Raw genomic sequence first — 24,336 nt, 5'->3', positions numbered from 1 at the left:
CTAAATTACTTCCTAAGCATAAGTTTGGTTGATATAACAATCCAGGATAGGGCAAGAAAGCAAACTTTGGATTGACAACAAACATCAACATAACATAGCAGGCTAAACAGGTTTAGTAGAGCCAGAATTCTCAATAGGCAAAGACACATTAAGAACTAGATTGTCACATAAAGGCTGGATATTGCCTTTCACCTTATAGACTATAGTTATATTTAAACAACACAAGATTAAACTAAGCATGGAACACAGTAAAGCTCATAATTGACTAACATCACAGTTAAGAATTGGTCACAGTAGAGTATCAGATACATTAAAACACATGAGTTGGTCTATCATAAGGATGCAGAACAAAGTATGGGATAAACTCAGGGAGAGTAGCAGGTAATAAGCATTCAAACACACACATTAGGGTAAACATGCTTAAGAGAGTAAAAAATCATTCATACTGAACACATGCAATAGACAAATATTAGAGTTGGGAATTGTAGGCAGGTTGAAATGCTAGAAAAAGAGTTCAAAGTCACAAAACAGCTTTAGAGCCAATAAGGTTGCAAACATAGATGGCATAGGAACATATTGATTCACAAAAGTCTCAATAGCATGAATATACTAAATATGAACACAAACGAAAGAGGATGAACTGCTAAGGTCAAAAAACTTACCAGCTATCAATTGACAAACAAATAAATAGGTAGAACAGTCTCATAGGTACTTCAAACGTCAATAGAGAGCAGCGGAACCCAAATTAATCTTAGTATGTCAGATTTCCCAAAGGTTTCAGATAAACCCCGGGCAGTGCTCACACTAAGAAAGGTCAACTAGTCGAATTTTGGTGGCCTTGGCTTTCAGCCGGCCGAGAGCCAAAGTTCAGAACAATATAGGATGATAGACTAAGAGAGTAATAATGGTTAATTTAAGTGACTAAGCTCTATTTAAAGGGAATTAGGGGTGGGATTTATATAGTATTCAAATTAAACAGACAAACATGAAAAAGTATCAATCAAACATAAAGAAGGAAAGAATATATCGCATGCAATCAAAATCGGCAAAGGAGAAAGAGATTGTCCAACCCTAGTTAGGGTTCAACGACTGAAAAATTGACCCGTGAATATGGGGAATTAACCCTTTTTCCATGTATATGGACAAGATATCGTCCAAATCTTGAAGATCGAAGCTGAACAGGTCTGATTTGGAATGGTAATACTTGCCAAACTTAGGACGAGTACTAAGTAACATCAAGAGCGTGTGAGTAGTATCAAGGTAGTGTAAATAAGGTAAATAAATCGTAGGACTCCACAGTATAACGATTCAGAGAGATTTTTGGGGTAAGACAACTAGGGTTCGTAGAAGATGAGAGCGTGTGAGGGCGACTTGGCAAAGAGATTGGTCTTTAGGGTTAGGGGTATGGATATAAGGAGAGTGGGGGTTTTATTTTGGGTCGTTGATCATTTGAGATCAACGACTATGATTAAAAGGAAGGTGGGGTGGGTTGAGGAAATGGGTCCCGACCGAGTTGGAATAAAAGGGTCATTTGGTTTGGGCCAGGGCAGATTGGGCTAAGGTTTGAGGTGTTTGGGCCATTAAATTGGTCCGGAATTGGCTCCAAATTGGGCTACAAATTAAATACACAAACAATTATAAAAGAAAATTTATTAGAAGTAATTAACAAATAGTAAAAATATTATTTATGTAGTAAGATGCTTTAAAATAATAGTTTAATATTACAAAAATATAAAATTCTATTTGGGTACAAATAATGTAATAAAATGTAATAATGCACAACATATAGGCTATTATTGCAAAATTGTGTAAAATAGCTTTAAAATGCAAATATGATTATATAAAATAAAGTAAAATATTATGAAATATATATATGGATGCAGATAATATATTTGGATGATTAAGTCCTCACAAAATAATTTAAAGGGGTAATTAATACATATTTAAATAATGTAAATACAAGAAAATCAATTTTAAAGCTTAACAAATTATGGAAAATTATAGAAAATACTTATTTGACTCCTATAAATTGGGTAATAATGCAAAAGTGTATGGAATACTTTATAAAATCTAAGGACAAAATTAGGTATCAACAGCTGCCCCTCTTTACCCGTAATGATAAAAGAGTTGTCGGGTAAAGAAAATGATGACCAATTTTGTCCGAAGTGAGTGGGGAATGATGTGTTTTTTGAAACAAAAAAATGGAGGCTGGACCCTGGTTCCTGAGTTGCCTACATATCCCTAGTGTTAAGGGAATCAGGCCGTGTGTAGTTCTGAATCCAATGGCGAATGAAACCGACGGAATTGTTATAAGAGTTGTCATGTGTTTCGAAAAAAAGTTTTTGAATATGATAATGTCGTAAGTAACAGATGATTTCAGGTGGATCTGTGAATGCGAATTTGATCATTATGGATGTATAAGGCAAATATTTGATGGTTATAGAACAAAGGGTAATCAATTGCAGATCATCGGTTATATTTGAGGTGCTTGAAGGATGTGAACACTGTGAACGGAAACCAGAGCGAGAGTTTCTCATGTTTGTAGAACGGTTACCTTCCGATTTACCTGCAAAACATAAACATGATGCATGCGAATATATATGGGTTATTGCGAAAACTTTAAACATGATGCAAATTTCCTTCGGACCATGAGAGTTGTCTTCGGACGAAAAAGATGATGTCTTTAGACCATGACGTCCAGGGCTATGAAGCGTATGATAAGGGATTCGCAGGCCATGAAATGGTGTCCTCGGGCCATGAGGATGGTGCCTCTGGACTATGACGCCTTTAAATAATGATATGCAATTTCGAAAGATCCTCAGGCCATGGCATGGTGTCTTCGGGCTATGAGGATGGTGCATTCGGACCATGACGCCTTCGGACAATGTGGCGATGTTTCATCCCATAAAATGCAAATATGCGGTAGTATCGATCGTTTGATAGAGGAAACAGGTGACACTTAGTCATGTGCAAGAACGAGACAAGACAAAGCTTGGTCTTGTATGAAATGGGGGCGGTGTTTTAGCCCGATGCAAAAAGTGGAGACAATGCTTAGTCTCATGCAGGGAAAGGCAGTGCTTAGCCTTATACAATGGTGAGGCAGTGCTTAGCCCTATGCAGTATGGAGGCAGTGCTTAGCCTCATGCAGAGAATAGAGATGGTGCTTAGTCTCATGCAAGGAAAGGCGGTGCTTAGACTTATGCAATGATAGAGGCAGTGCTTAGCCTCATGCGAAGAATGGAGACAATGCTTAGTCCCGTGCAAGGGAAGGCAGTGCTTGGCCTTATGCAATAATATAGGCAATGCTTAGCCTCATGCAAAGGATGGAGACAATGCTTAGTCTCATGCAAGAGAAGGCAATGCTTAGCCTTATGCAATAATGGAGGCAGTGCTTAGCCTCATGCAAAGGATGGAGACAGTGCTTAGTCTCATGCAAAAGAAGGCAATGCTTAGCCTTATGCAATAATAGAGGTTGTGCTTAGCCTCATGCAAGGGAAGGCAATTCTTAGCCTTATGCAATAATGGAGGCAGTGCTTAGCCTCATGCAAGAGAAGGAAATGTTTAGCCTTATGAAATAATGGAGGCAGTGATTAGCCTCATACAAATAATGGAGATAATGCTTAGTCTCATACAAGGAAAGGCATTTCTTAGCCTTATGTAATGATGGATGCAGTACTTAGCCTCATGCAAATAATGGAGACAATTCTTAGTCTCGTGCAAGGGAAGGTAGTTCTTAGCCTTATGCAATGATGTAGGCAGTGCTTAGCCTTATGCAAAGAATGGAGACAATGCTTAGTCTCATGCAAGGGAAGGTAGTGCTTAGCCTTATGCAATGATGATGACAATGTTTAGCCTTATGTAGGAAGAGTAACGATCAAATATGAGAGGAAAAATAATTCTTAGCTTGACACGTTTGTGCTTGGCGACTTTTGTTGGTGTGAAGATAGTGATCTTATTATATGTATATATTTGCGGAAGTGCTTGTTATGTTCATTGTGCCTGCATCCAAAGAAAAATTGTAAGCTGTGGAGAAAAGGTTGGTTCGTGCCTTCGATTCTTCATTTTGTCTTGAGGTCTTGTTTGAGTCACCCTGGGTAACATTGGCTACTACAAAAAATGAAATTTTTGGAAAATATGCATTTGTGATAAGTCGTTTATATAAAAATGCAGTTTATTTGTGTGATGATGCATTTGAGACATTGCAACCTCCTCAACTCGGAATTTTGAGGACCCTCCTCAAAATTCTGCCGCATTTTAATGCCTACTTCTGGTAGTACTCTTCTTGGTGATCCTTGATATAATGAGATCTGACAAACTCGAAATCTTGCCCAGTTTATGACCATAGAGGAGAAGGAAGATTTTATTATGATGTGACCGAACCCACAGGGCTGCGTACGTATCCCTTCTTAAACGGGAATCAGGTCAAGCGTAGTTTAGGTTACATCAAATAGAAAGTGCAAACATAATCTTAAACATAATATCTCTTGACAGCATCTGAGTTGATAGGTTTTGGCCATATCTCTTCATCCATCTCTAAAAGTATAAGTGCTCCTAATGTCAGTACTCGGTGAACCATGTAAGGGCCTTGCTAGTTGGGTGAGAATTTTCCCTTTGCTTCATCCTAATGTGGGAAGATTCGCTTCAACACCAATTTCCCTAGTGTGAATTGCCTTGACCTGGCCTTTTTATTGGAAGCCCTTGTCATTATGTTCAGGTAGATTTGACCATGACACACAGCGTTCATTCTTTTACCATAAATGAGAGCTAGTTGCTCGTACTGGCTCCGTACCCATTCTGCATCGCTGAGCTCAGCTTCTTGTATATTTCTTAAGGAAGGGATCTCTACATCGGCAAGGATAACAACTTCGGTACCATAGACCAGTAGATAGGAAGTTTCCCCAGTTGATGTACGGACTGTGGTGCGGTATCCGAGCAAAGAAAATGGTAGCTTTTCGTGCCATTACCTGTAGTTGTCCACCATTTTTCTTAATATCTTCTTTATGTTCTTGTTGGCAGCTTCTACAGCTCCATTCATTTGTGGCCTGTATGCTGTATAATTTTGATGCTTGATCCTGAATGTCTCACACATAGCTTTCATCAGGTCACTGTTGAGATTGGCGGCATTGTCAGTAATGATTGACTCGGGCACTCCGAATCAACAAACAATGCGATCCCGGACAAAAGCTGCCACGATCTTCTTAGTTACAATCTTATAGGACACGACTTCAACCCATTTTGTGAAGTAGTCTATGGCCACCAAAATGAACCTGTGTCCGTTTGAAGCCGCGGGTTCAATTGGTCTGATGACATCTATGCCCCAAGCAGAGAAAGGCCAGGGTGAACTCGTTGCATTGAGGTCATTGGGCGGCACTCGTATCATATCGGCATGTATCTGCATTGGTGATACTTTTGAACATATTTGATGTAGTTTGTCTCCATGGTCATCCAGAAATACCCTGCTCTTAATATTTTCTTGGCCAAAACGAAACCGTTCATATGAGGTCATGTTCCGGTATGTATTTATTCGATCAATATAGATGCCTCATTGTCATCGACACATCGCAACCATCCCAAATCAGGAGTCCTTCTATACAGAATTCCTCCACTCTAAAAGAAATGGCTGGCCAATCTTCGAAGCGTGCGCTTCTGAGTGTGTGTAGCATTCTCTTGTTATTCTCCTTTCTCCAAGTATTCCCTGATATCGTGGAACCATGGATTTCTGTCAAACTCTTCTTAAACATGAGCACAATAAGCTGGCTGCTTACGAATTTTTATTGGGATAGGATCGATGAAATTCTTGTCTGGATGTTGTATCATGGAAGACAAGGTCGCTAATGGATCTGCGATCTCATTCTGAATCCTTGGAACATGTTTGAATTCTATCTTTGTGAACCACTTGATCAACTCTTGTACACAATACAAGCATGGCAATAGTTTAGTGTTCTTGGTAGCCCATTCTCCTAGTACCTGGTGTACCAATAGATCAGAATCTCCGATTACCAACAACTCCTGAACGTTCATGTCGATGGCCAACCTGAGTCCCAAGATGCAGGACTCATATTCCGCCATATTGTTGGTGCACGGGAACCTGACTTTTGTGGATACCGTATAATGTTGATCGGTTTCTGATACCAAGACAGCCCCAATGCCTACTCCTTTGAAGTTTGCTGCTCCATCGAAGAACATCATCCAACTTTTGTACATTTCGGTAATATCTTCACCTACAAACGACACTTCCTCGTCGGGAAAATACGTCTTCACTGGTTCGTATTCTCCGTCTACGGGGTTCTCTGCCAAGTGATTTGCCAATGCTTTCCCCTTGACTGCCTTCTGAGTCACATAAATGTTGTCGAACTCACTTAGCAATATTTTCCACTTTGCTAACTTGCCCATAGGCATGGGTTTCTGAAAGATGTATTTCAGCGGATCCATCCTTAATATGAGATATGTAGTGTATGCACAGAAGTAATGTCTTAACTTCTGTGCTATCCATGTCAAAGCACAGCAGATGCACTCCAGTAAGGAATACCGGGTCTCGTAAGGTGTGAACTTCTTGCTCAGATAGTATATCGCCAACTCTTTCCTCCCGGTTTCATCATGTTAGCCCAGAATGCAGCCAAAGGCTCCGTCTAACACGGATAAATACAACAACAAAGATCATCCTGGTTCTGGCAGGACCAACACGGGCAGTTTAGATAAATATTCTTTGATTTTGTCGAAGGCTTTCTGGAATTCTTCGGTCCAATTTATCGCAACATCTTTACTCATCATTTTGAAGATCGGCTCACATATCACTATTGATTGTGCTATAAAACAGTTGATATAGTTGAGGTATCCTAGAAAACTCATCACATCCTTCTTGTTCTTTGGCGGTGGCAAGTCCTGAATAGCTTTGATTTTCGACTGGTCTAGCTCAATACCATGGCGGCTGATGATGAAGCCCAACAACTTCCCAGCAGGGACTCCGAAGGCACATTTTGTGGGGTTCAACTTCAAATTGTATTTTCGAAGTCGGTCGAAAAACTTCTTCAGGCCTGCTATGTGATCTGAACTCCTTTTAGATTTGATGATAACATCATCCACGTATACCTCTATTTCTTTGTGTATCATGTCGTGGAAGAGGGTCGTCATGGCCCTCATGTAGGTGGCCCCAATATTCTTCAAACCAGACAGCATTATTTTGTAACAATATATCCCCCACTGTGTGATAAAGGCTGTCTTTTCGGCATCCTCTTCATCTATCCAAATCTGGTGATATCTTGCAAAGCAATCCACAAAGGATTGGAGTTTATGCTTGACGTAGTTGTCTATCAATATGTGTTTGTTGGGAAACGGGAAATCAACCTTAGGACTTGCTCTGTTCATATCTCGGTAGTCAACACATACTATGACTTTCCCATCTTTCTTCGGAACCAGCACAATGTTGGCTAACCAGGTCGAGTATTCGACTACTTGAATAACCTTCGCTTTGATTTGCTTGGTGACCTCCTCCTTTATTTTCAGACTCATAGCTGGCTTGAAATTTCTTGAGCTTCTGCTTTTCTGGCGGACACATGGGGTTGGTAGGTAGTTTGTGAGCTACAATGGATATGCTTAACCCCATCATGTCATCATAGGACCATGCGAAAATATCTTCATATTCCTTTACAAACCCGATATACTCTTCCTTCTTTGATGGTGATAGATGAATGCTTATGCGAGTTTCTTTGACTGTTTTAGAATCCCCTAAGTTAACTGCCTCGATTTCCTCCAAATTGGACTTTGGTTTGTTTTCAAAGTTCTCTACTCCTTTGACAATTTCCTCAGGTATTATATCATCTTCAGTTCTTCTGAATCACTGTCCTTATGTTTCATTGTCTCATTACATGTCACAGTCGTAGGTTCATCAGGATATGTAATATTTATGCTGAAAAGAATCTAGAAATATTATAATAAATATGTAAAGCAATAATGCATTGATAAAACTTTTAAAAATGTCGACAAATACGAATCGATGGCTCGAGTAATTATTTCAAAATAAAATACTACAACAACAACAACAACCCAGTAAAATCCCACTAATGGTGTCTGGGGAGGGTAGTGTGTACGCAGACCTTACCCCTACCCCGAAGGAGTAGAGAGGCTGTTTCCGAAAGACCCTCGGCTCAAAAAAACAAAAAGACAAAAGGACAAAAAGGAGACAATATTAGTATCACAACATCATTCATAGGAAAAATAAGAACACCATGAAATCCAGAAGAAAGATGCAAAGCAAAGGGAGACAATATTAGTAAATATTAGTATCACCACAACAATCATAAGAAAAATAGGAACACCATAAAATTTAGAAGAAAGATGCAAAGCAAAAGCGATAGCTAGTAAATAGAAAAATAAAATACTAAAAATGTCTTAAATGCTCAAAACAGTTTGAAAACAAGTCATGCTAATTTACCAGGCTACCCAGGAACTCGGCGAGCCCGGGATGGTGCGGCGGGCCAGTTCTTGAGAATATCTCCTTATCCCACTGTCTGAATGGTAAGGTCTTCCTCCTCCTCATCCTCCTCAACAATTGCACTGCAGTCCATGTCTTCTTCATCCAGAAACAACTTCCTCATACCGGCCAAAATCTCATCTTCTTTGGATCCCTACATCATGTAAGCTTGGCAAAATGTCTGGTGCAAAAGTGGTATGGGTTGTTCCAGCGGATAGTAATTGCCGCGCTATGGCGGTATCCAATCCTGATACTCTTGCACGGTATATTCATATCTGAGTCCAAAGGCCTTGCCATGATACTGTGGTTGTACGAGTTTAGTGATCCCCTAAAGCTTTTTGCCAAGACCCTTGCCTGGTTTATATCCCGTCCACAACAATATTCTTTCTATTTTCTTGCTCCACCATCGATCCTTTTCAATTGCGTTCACCCCCTCAATGCGGTGATATGTTTCTCCAGCTAACTTCCTCATGTTTTCAATGACTAGGACAGTCTTGCTGGTGTAGATAGGGTTGCTTCCGTCTCCATGAATGATCACCTCCTGATGATTCCACTTTAACTTCACAACCTGGTGCAGAGTGGAAGCCACTGCTCCAGCTGCGTGTATCCATTGTCTCAACAATAGGTTATAAGTAGCAGATATATCTAGCACTTGGAACTCAACATCAAACCAAGTTGGACCCATCTGCAGATCAAGGTTGATTTCCCCGATAGTATCTCTCTGGGATCCGTCGAATGCCTTCACATTCATGCATCCCATTCGTATCTCGTGCAGGACCTTACCTAATCTTTTCAGAGCGGTTAGTGGGCATATGTTCAGGCTTAAGCCTCCATCTATCAGGACCCTGGCAATGAACTTGTCCTCAAATTGCATTGTGATGTGCAAAACTTTGTTGTGACTCAATCCGTCTGGCGGTAACTCATCTTTGTGGAAAGTAATTTTATGACTCTCTAGTACCTGTACGACCATGTTAGCCATCTCTCCACCAGTGATTCCGGCAGACACATAAGCTTCACTTAACACTTTCATCAAGGCATTCTTGTGTGCGTCTGAGATTTGCAACAGTGATAAGATGGATATCTGAGCGGGGGTCTTGTTCAGGTGGTCAACAAACGGAGTATTCCCTTGTTTGTATCTTCCTCCAAAGATCGTCAGTGCTAGTCTTAACAACATGTGGCTTAGGTGCGGCTTCTTTGCTCACTCCTCCCAGATTCTCAAGTGTGTAAACTCTGCCGGTTCTAGTCATACCTTGCGTGACACCTGTTTCTTCCATTTTGGCTTTTCTCTTTCTTCTTGCTTCCGCAACATAATCCTATGGGACGGCATCAGGATTATAAGATGGTGTGGGAGCTACTATTATAGTGAATGGTATAGCTACCTCAACCTCAAATGGTGCCTAGGTTTGTACCACGACTGGCAAAAGGGTGACCGGAGATGTTTTGGGTGTGTCTCCTTTTCGAATGAGTCCAGTGGACCATTCCTGATCCCATTCCTTATCAGTTTCTATTACGTTCACCCCCTCACCCTTATGATCCTGGAGAGGGTTATTGCAGATATTTGGTATAGCTTCCTTTGCTTGTATAACCTTAGTGTCGATCATTGACTGAATCTTGTATTTCAACGTGCGACACTCTTCAATGGTATGATCCTTCATGCTTGAATGATATGCACATGTTTTATTGAGATTGATCCACTAGGAAGGATTCTCAGTAGCAACAACAGGAATAGGGATGACGTAACCAGCGACCTTCATTCTTTCATATAGTTGGGCTATGGGTTCAGAAATTTGGACGTGGCTTTAGGTAGTTTTGGAGGGCGGGTGGAGGTGAATGGTAATATGCAGGTTGAGAGTTGTAGGTATGGTAGGTGGTGGAAGGGTATTGGTATTTTGGGGGGGGGGGAGGTTTGATATGTGGGTGGAGGTGTTTGGTATGTGAGGGAAGACTTAGGGCCCTGGGCTACTATCACAGCGCCCACTTCTTTCTTTTTTGAGATACCTCCTGATTGCAAGGCTTTATTTGTGGCTTGCAGCGCCTCAAAATTAGTCACCATCCCATTCTTGATTCCTTCTTCTATCCTCTCTCCTAACTTGATGATGTCTGAGAACTTGTGATTCTCGATGACCATCAATGTCACGACCCAAAATCCGTTAAAGGTCGTGATGGCACCGGACACCGCTGTCAGGCAAGCCAACACTAAATAGTTACTTAAATTCTCATTTTTAATATTTTTGAAATTGTAAATTTACTTCAATCTATCTAGTAAAAGATGAATTTACAGAATAAATAACAATGTTTTCCAATTTCAATACTGAACGTCACATAATTATCCCAGAACCCGGTGTCACAAGTGCATGAGCATTTTCTAGGAAATTAAAATAAAATACAATAACTGTCCGAAATACAAATTTGGACAGAAAAGAAAAATACAATTCTCTGAGGGAGACTCTGCTGGCTGCGGGTCGTACATAAGATGCAACTCACCTAAATCCCCGTAATAACCGTGCCTCTACGCCTACAAGGCCACCAGTCATATATGTACCTGCACAAAATGTGCAGCAAGTGCAGTATGAGTACGTAAATCAACGCGTACCCAGTAAGTATCCCGCCTAACCCCGAAGAAGTAGTGACGAGGGGTCGACTTCGACATTTACTATGGGCTAAAAATAGGATATCAATGATATAATTAAGTATGGATTATATGAACGGTTGCAAGCTCAATATTTTGAAGTAAGTAAGCAATTCTTTTATAATTAAGAAATCTCCAAATTTATCTCCCATTATTTAACAATTTAACTCAAGCAGAGGAGGCAATATCATTATTTATAAATTTCAAAGCAAGCAATACAAGCATGCGCAAATCATGTTGAGGTCGTACGGCCCGATCCAACAAATATTTAAACTGTGCACTACCAGAGGGTCGAATGACGCGAACCATAGATGCATCTATTTAATCTGCCGTGGCGTTCGGCCCGTTCCACAAAGATAAACACATTCAAACCACCAAATTAAGGATTTATTTAGGTTTGATGTTCAAAGAAATATCAATTCTCATTAACGGTCCTAGACTACCCGGACATAAGCATAATAGTAGCTACACACGGACCTCGTCACCTCGTACGTACGTAGCCCCCCACAAATAGAAGCACATATTGAATTATTTCACATATGGGGTAAATTCCCTCTTACAAGGTTAGAAATGAGACTTACCTCGCTCCGAAGTTCCATAACCGTCTCCCAAGACCTTCCGACGATTCAAACCGATGCCCAACGCTCCAAAACTAGTCAATAATTATGCAAACCCATTATTATCTACTCAAATACTCATTATATTCCTATTTACAAAAATTCCCAATTCCGCTTGAAAAGTCGATAAAATCACCCTCGGGCCCACGTGCCTGGATTCCGAAAATTTTCGAAGATAAACTTTGCCCATGACATCACAGACTGAAATATATAATTTATTCTCAATTCTATGTCCAAAATTTGTGGTCAAAATCCAAATATACAAGATTCTAGGTTCTCCCACCCAAGCCCCAATTTATACTAATTCCCATGTTCAAATCCATATAAACTCATGTATTTAACTCAAAATTGTGAAGAAAGCACTTACCCCATTATGATTGAAGAAGATGGCACTCCAATGTGCTCTAAAATCGGCTCATATGAGTGAAATTGAAATGAGATAGATCCAAACCCTCGCTTTAAAGAAGACACTGCCCAACCCCGACTTTTGCACCTACGGTGCCTTGGCCGCATCTGCGGTCCCGCACCTACGGAAATCCCATCGCAGGTGCGGCTCTATCTTGGCCCAACATTTTCGCACCTGTGCTCCATGCGGCGCATCTGCGTGTCCGCTCCTGCGTTTCTTTCTTCGCACCTGCGCCTTCGCAGGTGCGCTAATCTTTCCGCTCCTGCGGTTCTCAGCAGCTTACCCCCTTCCGCTTTTGCGAGCCATTTTCTCGTACCTGCGGGTTCGCACCTGCGGCCCTCTTCACGCAGGTGCGGTTACACCAGATGCCCAGCTGCTTCAGCCCTTCTTCAAATTCCAAATTCGATCCGTTAACCACCCCGGGCCCTCGGGACCTTAACAATTATACCAACACGTCCCAAAACACATTACGAACTTAGTCGAGCCTTCAAATCACATCAAATAACGTCGAATTCATGAATCGCACCCATTCCAAGCTTAATGAACTTTAGAATTTCAAACTTCCTCGTTCGATGCCGAAACCTATCAAATCACGCCCGATTGCCCTCAAATTTTTCGCACAAGTCACATTTGAAATTACGGACCTACTCCAACTTCCGGAATCGGATTCCGACCCCGATATCAAAAAGTCCACTTCCGGTCAAACTTTTCAAAAACCTTCGAATTTCTAACTTTTGCCAAATGACTCCAAAATGACCTACGGACCTCCAAATCCACTTCCGGACACGCTCCCAATACCGGAGTCACCATACGGAGCTATTCTCAGACTCGGAATTACAAAAGGACATCGATAACATTGAAATGCACTTCAACCCAAATTTATGGAATTCTTCCAAAAATGCTAACTTCCACAATAGATGCTGAAACGCTCCCCGGGCATTCAAAACCCAATCCGAACATACGCCCAAGTACAAAGTCATTATACGAACCTGCTGGAACCTTTAAATCCTGATTCCGAGGCCGTTTACTCTAAAATCCAATCTTAGTCAATTCTTCCAACCTAAAGCTTTCGAAATGAGAATTTTCTTTCCAATTCAACTCTGAACTTCCCGAAATTAAATCCCGACCACGCGCACAAGTCATGATACCTGAAGTGAAGCTGCTCATGGCCTCAAACTGCCGAACAATGCGCTAGAGCTCAAAACGATCGGTCGGGTCGTTACATTCTCTCCCACTTAAACATACGTTCGTCCTTGAACGTGCCAATTACTGCGTTGGAGTTGTCCGAAATCACTGTTTAGCACCTCATGCACCTACCCGTGCTATCACAACTCAATTGAGCACACTGGCTCGAGTAAATCTGAAGATTCCCCTTTTGGTTTAGTCAAATTTGCCTTAAAGCCAAATTCCAACATCCGGAATCTTCTTCCAGGCCCGTTTCCAACATACGAACGCCGTATCAATCTCTATACGATGCACCAATACATGATTGCATACCTTTGCTGGATCCACACTATGCACTGCATAACTTACATGACCCATAACATCCCCTGATAATAATAGCCTAAATCTCACGAATTCTATGCTCACAATACACCTCATGACATATATAAGTCGTGTTTCAACTCTGGCAATACCGCCACGATGGAAAAGACGTGTAGAAATTCATAATCAACTGCCAAGTCAACAAATCATTGAATCTCTCCTCTTGACTAGAATCATCACCCCATTATGAACTGAATAATGGTATTTGCTCTTTAATATGCTTCATATAATCCGATCGCACTGATCCCAGATCCAAAAATCTCGTCTCACCCAGTATAAGTTGCCCAGGCAATAAGCCACCTCAGGCACTGCCAAAAGTCTCATGTGATGCCATAATGTGCCAATAAGCTACAACTTGAATGTGATACATAAGGAAAACGAACTCTGGAAAGAACTACTCAACCCACATAACTACTTAAATAACCGAAAAGGCATTATGAACCTTCCTCAGAAAATGAGAAACAAAACACACAAGAATAGATATAGGGAACTGTACTCAACATCACACTGTTGCGGCGTGCAACCCGATCCAAACAACATGTCTGTGGCGGCATGCCACCTTATTCAAACATAATAACCTGTAAGGAATTAGTTACTGAGCTAAAATGCTCATGCCTACGAAATACTCGAATATAGGCCACAAACACGCCAAGAACATAATACCATCCCTGGGGAGACAGATAGCGCCATACGCTACAAAACCCAAGCACAACTAAGGTGCGATATATGATCTAACTCTCGAGAGTCATCCTGATCACGTAACACCATCGCTACGTGGAACCTTAACACATATGAAATCATCAAGCCGTTTCACACTCATGTGGCATAATACGTCTGAATACACCTCCAAAAGGAGCGCTATGCTGAAATGAACACCTCCGGCCTGACATAGAGCCTACACTCATATCTAGATCCACCCACGGACCTCAAGCCGATTCAGATCGCACCGTACTAGTCTTAATAACCTTTCAGGGGTTCATGATAACCCTTTTTCCCATAACACACAAGAACAACCATCATATCCGGAACAAACCTCCACAGTCCACAACTAAATGAATCGAGAGCCCTCCAGGCATAAATTCTCACATGAATAATAGTATCGTAATCTCCATACTTGGTTCCAATCTTCGATCAATCAAGTGACTACATGTCACACTTATACAATCTTCCCGCGGGACGTGCTCCCATGACCTTTCGCACCAGATAACAAGTCTGCACATCCATACCACCGGCCGCACAAACGCTGTAAAGCAAGTCAAAAATACGAAATCAATACTCAAAGCCTCTTGCACAGGACATCGATCTCAGGTGACGCTAAAGATAATACCAGCTTACTCTAACCATCTGAATCCTTTCCCGCTCATGACATTCTTGTCGACACCAAACCGCAACCTTGATCCTCAACTTTCGAATCACATGCCGATCACTGCACTTAATCATGCCAATGCGCAAGAGTACAAAAATTTCATCTTAACTTCCGAACTACTAATAGGGTAAATACTTCATCACATAGAAACCTTTTACTTAACTCATTCCAAGAGAACCATCACAACACGCGACTGAATCCTCATATCCGCAGAAGATACCAACCTCAAGTAGTGGTCTAAACCACCATAACCCTTCTGGTATCCATCTGCACATAGCATGTTGTAATACTCGAAAGCCTCCAAATAAGATCAGTTACGGCGACCGTCAAACCTCGCACGTACCGCCACAAATCACATTCACAACTCAACACGCTGAAGGAGCTGATCATTGCCATCATCATGCCAATTCAACCACTGCTAACCGAACCTGACTCATCCTAATTTACTCTGGATCTTCCTTAGAAATAACAACAACTGCTTTATCAAATCCGCTGCAAAAGCTCGATATTCAACCATACTAAGGACTCGAAATCCTTAGGCACCACACCTTAACTTTTGAATCCCCTAGGACTGTTATTGAGAGTCACCCACTCTGACTTGGTCCAAAATATAATCAACTCCAAGGCTCTGCTAGCATATGATCACCCTCTCAAAGAAGCTCCTGGCCGAATCATCTTCCTTGTAACTCGCCTCTACACGAAGCATAAATCCCGAGTCTTCCCAAAGCCTGAGCATGAACCGATAAGGCCAACTATAGCACACATTCCTCAAATCGCTTGCTCAAATTACCATTGATGTTCTCTTTCCTTAGTCGTAATAACCCATCAATATGCCGATAACCAGAAATCTTACAAATAGACGACCATGCAATCCAACTGTAGGCGGTGAGACTCTCCCACTTAGCTTGAAGCTACTATTGCCTGAACCTGGAACCCACCAAGATTCTTCCTTCATCGACATGAGCTAGCACAATCAACATGCCAAATTCCTCGAAATCCTTCCATTAACCTTTAATGAACACTCCGAACTAATAGCCATATTTACATATTTATTCTCTTACCGGGTAGCCAGTAGAATTCTTTGCAGAAGCTTCATCAACACCACGCGACCGCTAACCTGCTCACGGGAGATAACCCACCTATGGAAGTTACATGCCGACATATTCCAACATCGCTGCACTGGGTATAATTACTACGAAATCAATAGATCATCCTGAGTCCGAGCTCATTTACTAGCTGCCCTAGTCCGTTCACTCCTCATGGACGTCAACTAAAGGTGCAACAATATATTCCAATCCAAAGTCATGTTGTATCCTTCTTCATATCAAGCAACTCCTTTCTGTTGTATCTAATCTCCCGCCGTTTAATAGCCAATATTTCAAATTAAGTCCGTAGACCCAATCACCATCCACCAAAATTCTCAAATCACTCTAAACTTTCCTCAAGGCGTGTAGCTATCCTATCACAGAACCCACATGCTACTCTGCCACTCTCCCACTTTGGTCAAACTCACTCCTTTAAGCAACTACCCGACTCCTGTTTCTCACGATTGGCCTTCTATAAGTTTATCCACCGCAAGGCACCTCCCACATGTCCTTCCTCATCCTTCGCTGCCTAGTTGTTGCCTTAAATCAAAATCTACCTCTGTAGCACTTGAACCGATAGATCGCTACCAACTTTAAATCTTTTCGAAAATCATCTTTCTCGAGCCATCAATACCAGGAATGCCGATTCGATCCTGAACCCCTGCACACTGCGACCTCTGACAGCCGCTTTCTCGGTACCATTTATAACACTCTTCCCCAAGGCGAATTGAAGGAAACCATAACACCGGTGAACTTAACACATTATAACCAATCAAGGACGATGACGCCACATCGTAGGCAAAGATTCCACCACGCTCGAAAATATTGAGTCCCACTACTCTATCAACCCAAGTCTAAACATTCTTCGTTTGATTGCCTTTCCTCCGTCGGAAATAAAATACTGAATCTCTGAATCATGCACTGAGTAAACCTCATTTCAAGTCATTCGCTGCCCCGAGACATAGGCAAGCATCCTACCATCACATCAATACTGTGCGATAACAACTCATGAGCATCATAACAATATGTGCATAGCCTCAAAGCTCTCAGAAATAAAGCTACTGAGCTGAAATGACAAAATATCCTTCCACAAGGAGACGATAATAGCCCAATCAACTGCGCAGGGAGAAACATCCCGCACCACATCTGTAGTACCATTACAATTCCTCAATTCCAAATTTATAACCAGTGCTTCACATTGCATAAGATTGAATGGGAAAGAAATGAAGGCATAAGCCTCAAAGGAATCAAATCGCACGATGAGGAATCAAGAAGGGAAGTGCTCCTAACAGCCTTGTAGGCTCTCGAAGATAAGTACAGACGTCTCTGTACCGATACGCAAGACTCTACTAGACTCGCTCATGACTCGTGAGACCTAAGTGAACCTAGTACTCTGATACCATGTTATCACGACCCAAAATCCGTTAAAGGTCGTGATGGCGCCGGACACCGCTGTCAGGCAAGCCAACACTAAATAGTTACTTAAATTCTCATTTTTAATATTTTTGAAATTGTAAATTTACTTCAATCTATCTAGTAAAAGATGAATTTACAAAATAAATGACAATGTTTTCCAATTCCAATACGGAACATCCCATAATCATCCCAGAACCCGGTGTCACAAGTGCATGAGCATTTTCTAGGAATTTAAAATGAAATACAATAGCTGTCCGGAATACAAATTTGGACAGAAAAAGAAAAATACAATACTCCGAGGGAGACTCTGCTGGTTGCGGGTCGTACATAAGATGCAGCTCACCTAAGTCCCCGTAATAAATGCGCCTCTGCGCCCACAAGGCCACTAGTCATATATGTACCTGCACAAAATGTACATCAAGTGCAGTATGAGTACGTAAATCAACGTGTACCCAGTAAGTATCACGCCTAACCCCGAAGAAGTAGTGACGAGGAGTCGACTTTGACACTTACTATGGGCTATAAATAGGATATCAATGATATAATTAAGTATGGATTATATGAATGGTTGCAAGCTCAATATTTTGAAGTAAGTAAGCAGTTCTTTTATAATTAAGAAATCTCCAAATTTATCTCCCATTATTTAACAATTTAACTCAGGCCGAGGAGGCAATATCATTATTTATAAATTTCAAGGCAAGCAATACAAGCATGCACAAATCATGCCGAGGTCGTACGACCCGATCCAACAAATATTTAAACTGTGCACTGCCAGAGCGTCGAATGGCGCGAACCATAGATGCATCTATTTAATCTGCCAAGGCGTCCGGCTCGTTTCACAAAGATAAACACATTCAAACCACCAAATTAAGGATTTATTTAGGTTTGATGTTCAAAGAAATATCAATTCTCATTAACGGTCAAGTAACCCGTCCAAAACCCAAGTAGGTGAAGTTTAACCTTTTGAAATTCCTTTATCAATTTACAATATGTTTTTAAACGGTTAAATTAACAAGTAGGATGCAAGCATAGTGAGTATAACGTGATTTAGGTCCTAGACTACCCGGACATAAGCATAATAGTAGCTACGCACGGACTCTTGTCACCTCGTACATACGTAGCCCTCACAAATAGAAGCACATATTGAATTATTTCACCTATGGGGTAAATTCCCTCTTACAAGGTTAGAAAGGAGACTTAGCTCGCTTCAAAGTTCCATAACCGGCTCCTAAGACCTTCCGACGACTCAAACCAATACCCAACGCTCCAAAACTAGTCAATAATTATGCAAACCCATTAATATATACTCAAATACTCATTATAATCCTATTTACAGCAATTCCCAACTCCGCTTTAAAAAGTCGATAAAATCACCCTCGGGCTCATGTGCCCGGATTCCGAAAATTTTAGAAGATAAACTTTGCCCATGACATCACAGACTCAAATATATAATTTATTTTCAATTCTATGTCCAAAATTCGTGGTCAAAATCCAAATATACAAGATTCTAGGTTTTTCCACCGAAGCCTCAATTTCTACTAATTCCTATGTTCAAATCCATATAAACTCATATATTTAACTCAAAATTGTGAAGAAAGCACTTACCCCATTATGATTGAAGAAGATGGCACTCCAATGTGCTAAAAAATCGGCTCCTATGGGTGAAAATGAAATGAGATAGAGCCAAACCCTCGCTTTAAAGAAGACACTGCCCAATCCCGACTTCCGCACCTGCAGTGCCTTGGCCGTATCTGCGATCCCGCACCTGCAGAAATCCCATCGCAGGTGCGGCTCCAGCTTGGCCCATCATTTTTGCACCTGCGATCCATGCGACGTGTCCGCTCCTACGCTGTTTTCTTCGCACCTGCGCCTACACAGGTGCGCAAATCTTTCCGCTCATGCAGTTCTCAGAGCCTGCCCCCTTCCTCTTCTGCGAGCCATTTTCTCGCACCTGCGGGCTCTCACCTACGGCCCTCTTCACGCAGGTGCAGTTACACCAGATGCTCAGATGCTTCAGCCCTTTTTCAAATTCCAAATTCGATCCGTTAACCACCCGGGGCCCTCGAGACCTTAACCAATTATACCAACACGTCCCAAAACACATTACGAACTTAGTCGAGCCTTCAAATCACATCAAACAACGGCGAATTCATGAATCACACCCCATTCCAAGCTTAATGAACTTTAGAATTTCAAACTTCCTCATTCGATGCCGAAACCTATCAAATCACGCCCGATTGCCCTCAAATTTTGCACACAAGTCACATTTGACATTACAGACCTATTCCAACTTCTGGAATCGGATTCCGATCCACATATCAAAAGGTCCACTTCTGGTCAAACTTCTCAAAAACCTTCGAATTTCTAACTTTTGCCAAACGACTCCAAAATGACGTACGGACCTCCAAATCCACTTCCGGACGCGCTCCCAATACCATAGTCACCATACAGAGCTATTCTCAGACTCGGAATTATAAACGGACATCGATAACATTGAAATGCACTTCAACCCAAATTTATGGAATTCTTCCAAAATGCTAACTTTCACAATAGATGCCGAAACGCTCCCGGGACATCCAAAACCCGATCCAAATATACGCCCAAGTCCGAAGTCATTATACGAACTTGCTCGAACCTTCAAATCCCAATTTTGAGGCCGTTTACTCTAAAATCCAATCTTAGTCAATTCTTCCAATCTAAAGCTTTCGAAATGAGAATTTTCTTTCCAATTCAACTCCGAACTTCCTGAAATTAAATTCCGACCACGCGTACAAGTCATTATACCTGAACTGAAGCTGCTCATGGCCTCAAACCACCGAATGACGTGCTAGAGCTCAAAAAGACCGGTCGGGTCGTTACATTCTCTCCCACTTAAACATACGTTCGTCCTCGAACGTGCCAAGAACTGCGCTGAAGTTGTCCGAAATCACTATTTAGCACCTCATGCACCTACCCGTGCTACCACAACTCAGTTGAGTACACTGGCTCGAGTAAATCTAAAGATTCCCCTTTTTGTTTAGTCAAATTTGCCTTAGAGCCAAATTCCAACATCCGGAATCTTCTTCCAGGCCCGTTTCCAACATACGAACGCCGTATCAATCTCTATACGATGCACCAATACATGATTGCATACCTTTGCCGGATCCACACTATGCACTGCATAACTTACATGACCCATAACATCCCCTGATAACAATAGCCTAAATCTCACGAATCTGATGCTCACAATACACCTCATGACATATATAAGTCTTGTTTCAACTCTGGCAATATCGCCACGATGGAAGAGACGTGTACTGAAGTCATCATACGAACCTGCTGGAACCTTCAAATCCCGATTCCGAGGTCGTTTACTCTAAAATCCAATCTTAGTCAATTCTTCCAACCTAAAGCTTTCGAAATGAGAATTATTTTTCCAATTCAACTCCGAACTTCTTGAAATTAAATCTCGACCACGTGTACACGTCATAATACCTGAAGTGAAGCTCTTCATGGCTTCAAACTGTTGAACGACACGCTAGAGCTCAAAATGACTGGTCGGGTCGTTACAATCAACCTTTCATAATACTGACCTCCAACGAGTAGCATACTCGCGGAAGGTTTTTGTCGGCTTCTTCTTGAGGTTTTGGATATAGAAAACGTCTAAGGCATTCTCTGTGTTGAACCTGAATCTGTCCATGAAATCTGATGCTATACTTGCCCAATTTGCCCACTTCTTTGGGTTTTGACTGATATGCCATGCTAGGGAGTCTCCTGTAAGACTCCGCATGAACAGTTTCATGCGGATTTGTTCGTTCTTACCTACTCCCACAAGCTTATCACAATAGGTTCTCAGATGTACCTTCGGATCACCAGTGCCATCAAGCATTTTGAACTTTGGAGGTTTGTAACCCTCCGGAAGTTCCACATCTGGCTGAATACACAGATCTTGATAATTCAGACCTTCAATGCCTTTCCCATATTCAACACTCTGGACTCTGCCATATTTCGAATAAGCAGGTCCTTCTCAGTCGGTTCAGGTATGTATAGGGTTTGCTGCAAGGTTTCCACATATATCAGATTATTTTGATGAGTTCCTAGAACTTGGGTATATGGGTGGTCGTTGATTGAGTTTTGGGGATCGGGAGTAAGTTGCGGTCTATTTTGGGGAGTGTGTTAAGTAGCGGTTTGCGGGTATTGAGTTGGATGATGGTGATGTTATTGAGGGGTTTGCACTTGCGGTGGGTTAAGGTTCTAGGGAGGTGGGGGATTATGATACTAGTGTGGTGCGGGAGGATTTGGAGCTATCGCTGGTGGATTCTGGTTTTGTGTGTTTTGTGGCGGTGTTTGGTTTTGGGTAGTTGGATTTTGTTGGTTGATGTCGGGGACATTGAGAGTGAGGGAAAGGTTTTCCAGATTTCAGACCTGCTCAAGTTCGCCCTGTAACTCCAAGATTTTCTGCTCCAAATGTAAGACCAATTCATTCTGCCCCGGGGTGCTTCTACCATCTGAAGTTTCAACATTTTCCTCTACAGTAGAATTATCTTTCCGGATACTACTTAAATCATCCATTTTCCCTTTGCCCTTGCCTTTTCTTTTCGGGTCAGTGGTAGAGGAGGAGGTGGAGGTCCTCTGGATCTAGTGTGGTATGCTGATGATGCCAGTATGTACGAACCAACCTTTGGGAATGGGAATAAATAAAGAAATAAAAACAAAAAGGTAACCAAGTTAGTAAGGTGAAATAAAAGAGTGTTTGCAATATTTAAACATGTTTTGCAAAAGTCATGCAATGATTCGTGTCCTAATTTGGGGACCTCATAGTACATGAGGCAGGCCTAAGTGACACACAGACTTGGAGAAAATTGATGCCAACGTTTGATTCATTTCATTAGTACGGAAATAAGCCGAAATAATATCTTACTAAATCGACAAATAATAAAATCACTAATGGAATTAAGCCTTATTACATCGAAATCTAAATCTAAGGTAGAAAGCAGTAAAGAACATCATCTACTTGGTCCCTGAAGGACCTTCTCCATGCTTGGCTATCTTGACCCCATCAATCATGTTTCCCAGATCGTGCATGTCCAGCATAAGTAAACCTTTGCCAGATTTCCTCCTTGATCGTCGTTCATGCCTTGATAATCCCAAAGTCTCCTTCTCATCTTCTCTTATAGCTCCATTAGCCCTTGCTCCAAGTAGTCTAACCTCTTTGTTGACTTAGTGGAAATCACTTTTCATTACCTTATCGCCTCTATATTTACTTTGTGTTGCTCCTGATGCTTAGCTTCGGACTTGAACACCCTTTTGTGTAGCCTCTTGTACTTCACCTGTGCCTTAGACACTTCATCTATGATCCTATCCTTTAGATTGACTCATGGTTTTATGTCCCCAGCTACGTTGTCTTCCAGCCATGATAAATGGTAGTACATATGGTCGGCGTGATACCTGTCTGGCTTAATAGTTTCTCCTTCCACAATGATATTTTGGTTCCACATGTGTTGCGCTTCGAACTTGAATGGGATGACATCTCCCTTGAAATCAATCTTGTACTAGACCATGTTGGAAACCCGAGGTATGACTTGTTTCCTTCCAGCTTGCCTCATTACCCTTATAGGAGCGTAAGGGTAGATGCCTCGTAGCCCGATAAGTACCAAGTGAGTAGTCCCTTTTGACCTAATGATGAACTCACTACTCGAAAACTATTCAAACATCCAATGCACTTGCTTGTCCATCAGATTGCTGAAGAAACGAACCCAACTCACAGTACCAAGTGAGTAGTCCCTTTTGACATAATGATGAACTCACTACTAGGAAACCATTCAAACATCCAATGCACTTGCTTGTCTGTCAGATTGCTGAAGAAACGCACCCAACTCACAGCATTTCCAGGCTTTGCAAACCTGTCTAGAATAAACGTCATTTTCTTTGGGTGATGATTGGCTATGTAGTCATTCATTGGCCTTTGCAGAAGCTGTTGACGATACTCACCCCTCTAAATGTGTTCTAACAACCAGGCTTGTAGCAATAGATTGTAACCCTCAAAGTGTCTAAATCCATGCTTGCACAGATCCAGAGAACGGTATATCTCAGCTAAGATCACTAGGACGATAGTATAAACTTATCCCTCGATGCCATCCATTAAGGTCCTAGCAACCATGCCTAAGTGAGTGTGAATCCTTCCTCCTTGTATCGAAAAGATCAATAAAACCAAGAAGCACACAATAAAACATAAACCCGGCGATGCACCCATCTTAAAAAAGTAATGGCTAGTTCATCATGATAAAGGCGTTATGATTTGCTATGCCCGTAGCGCTCATAAAGAAACTCAAAAGGGATGTATGATTTATTTAGACAAAGCATTTCATCATTCTTCTTAAAACCCAACATTTTTAGAAAACAACAGGGAGTGTGATTTTCTGGCACTAGCAATCCTGGACTATCCCATGGTAACTTGGCAAAACCCCCTATTTCTTTTAGGAGAGGAGTCATTTCTATATTGCCAAATCGAAAAACAGCTCTTTTCTCATCCCAGAACATGGTAGTGGCATTAATCAATTCCCTGTTTGGTTGAATGTTCAGCAAAGACGGCAGGTTACCCAATACTCTCCTCACATGATTTTTATCACAAGGTGCGTGCTCTTTCCACCAGTCAATTAGCAATGGCAGGATATTTTGGACCATACGAACCTGGGGACTTCGTGCTTCATTTTCTGCAAACAGATAAAAGTTAGCCCTTTCCCCCTTCCAGATTCGACTATTTAAGTACTAACGATCAACATGTTAACACATTTTCTCCAAGTAATGCACATAACATGATAGT

Source organism: Nicotiana tomentosiformis, chromosome 6 (assembly GCF_000390325.3).
Source record: "Nicotiana tomentosiformis chromosome 6, ASM39032v3, whole genome shotgun sequence".
NCBI classification, from domain to species: domain Eukaryota; kingdom Viridiplantae; phylum Streptophyta; class Magnoliopsida; order Solanales; family Solanaceae; genus Nicotiana; species Nicotiana tomentosiformis.
This window is presented reverse-complemented; position numbering follows the sequence as displayed.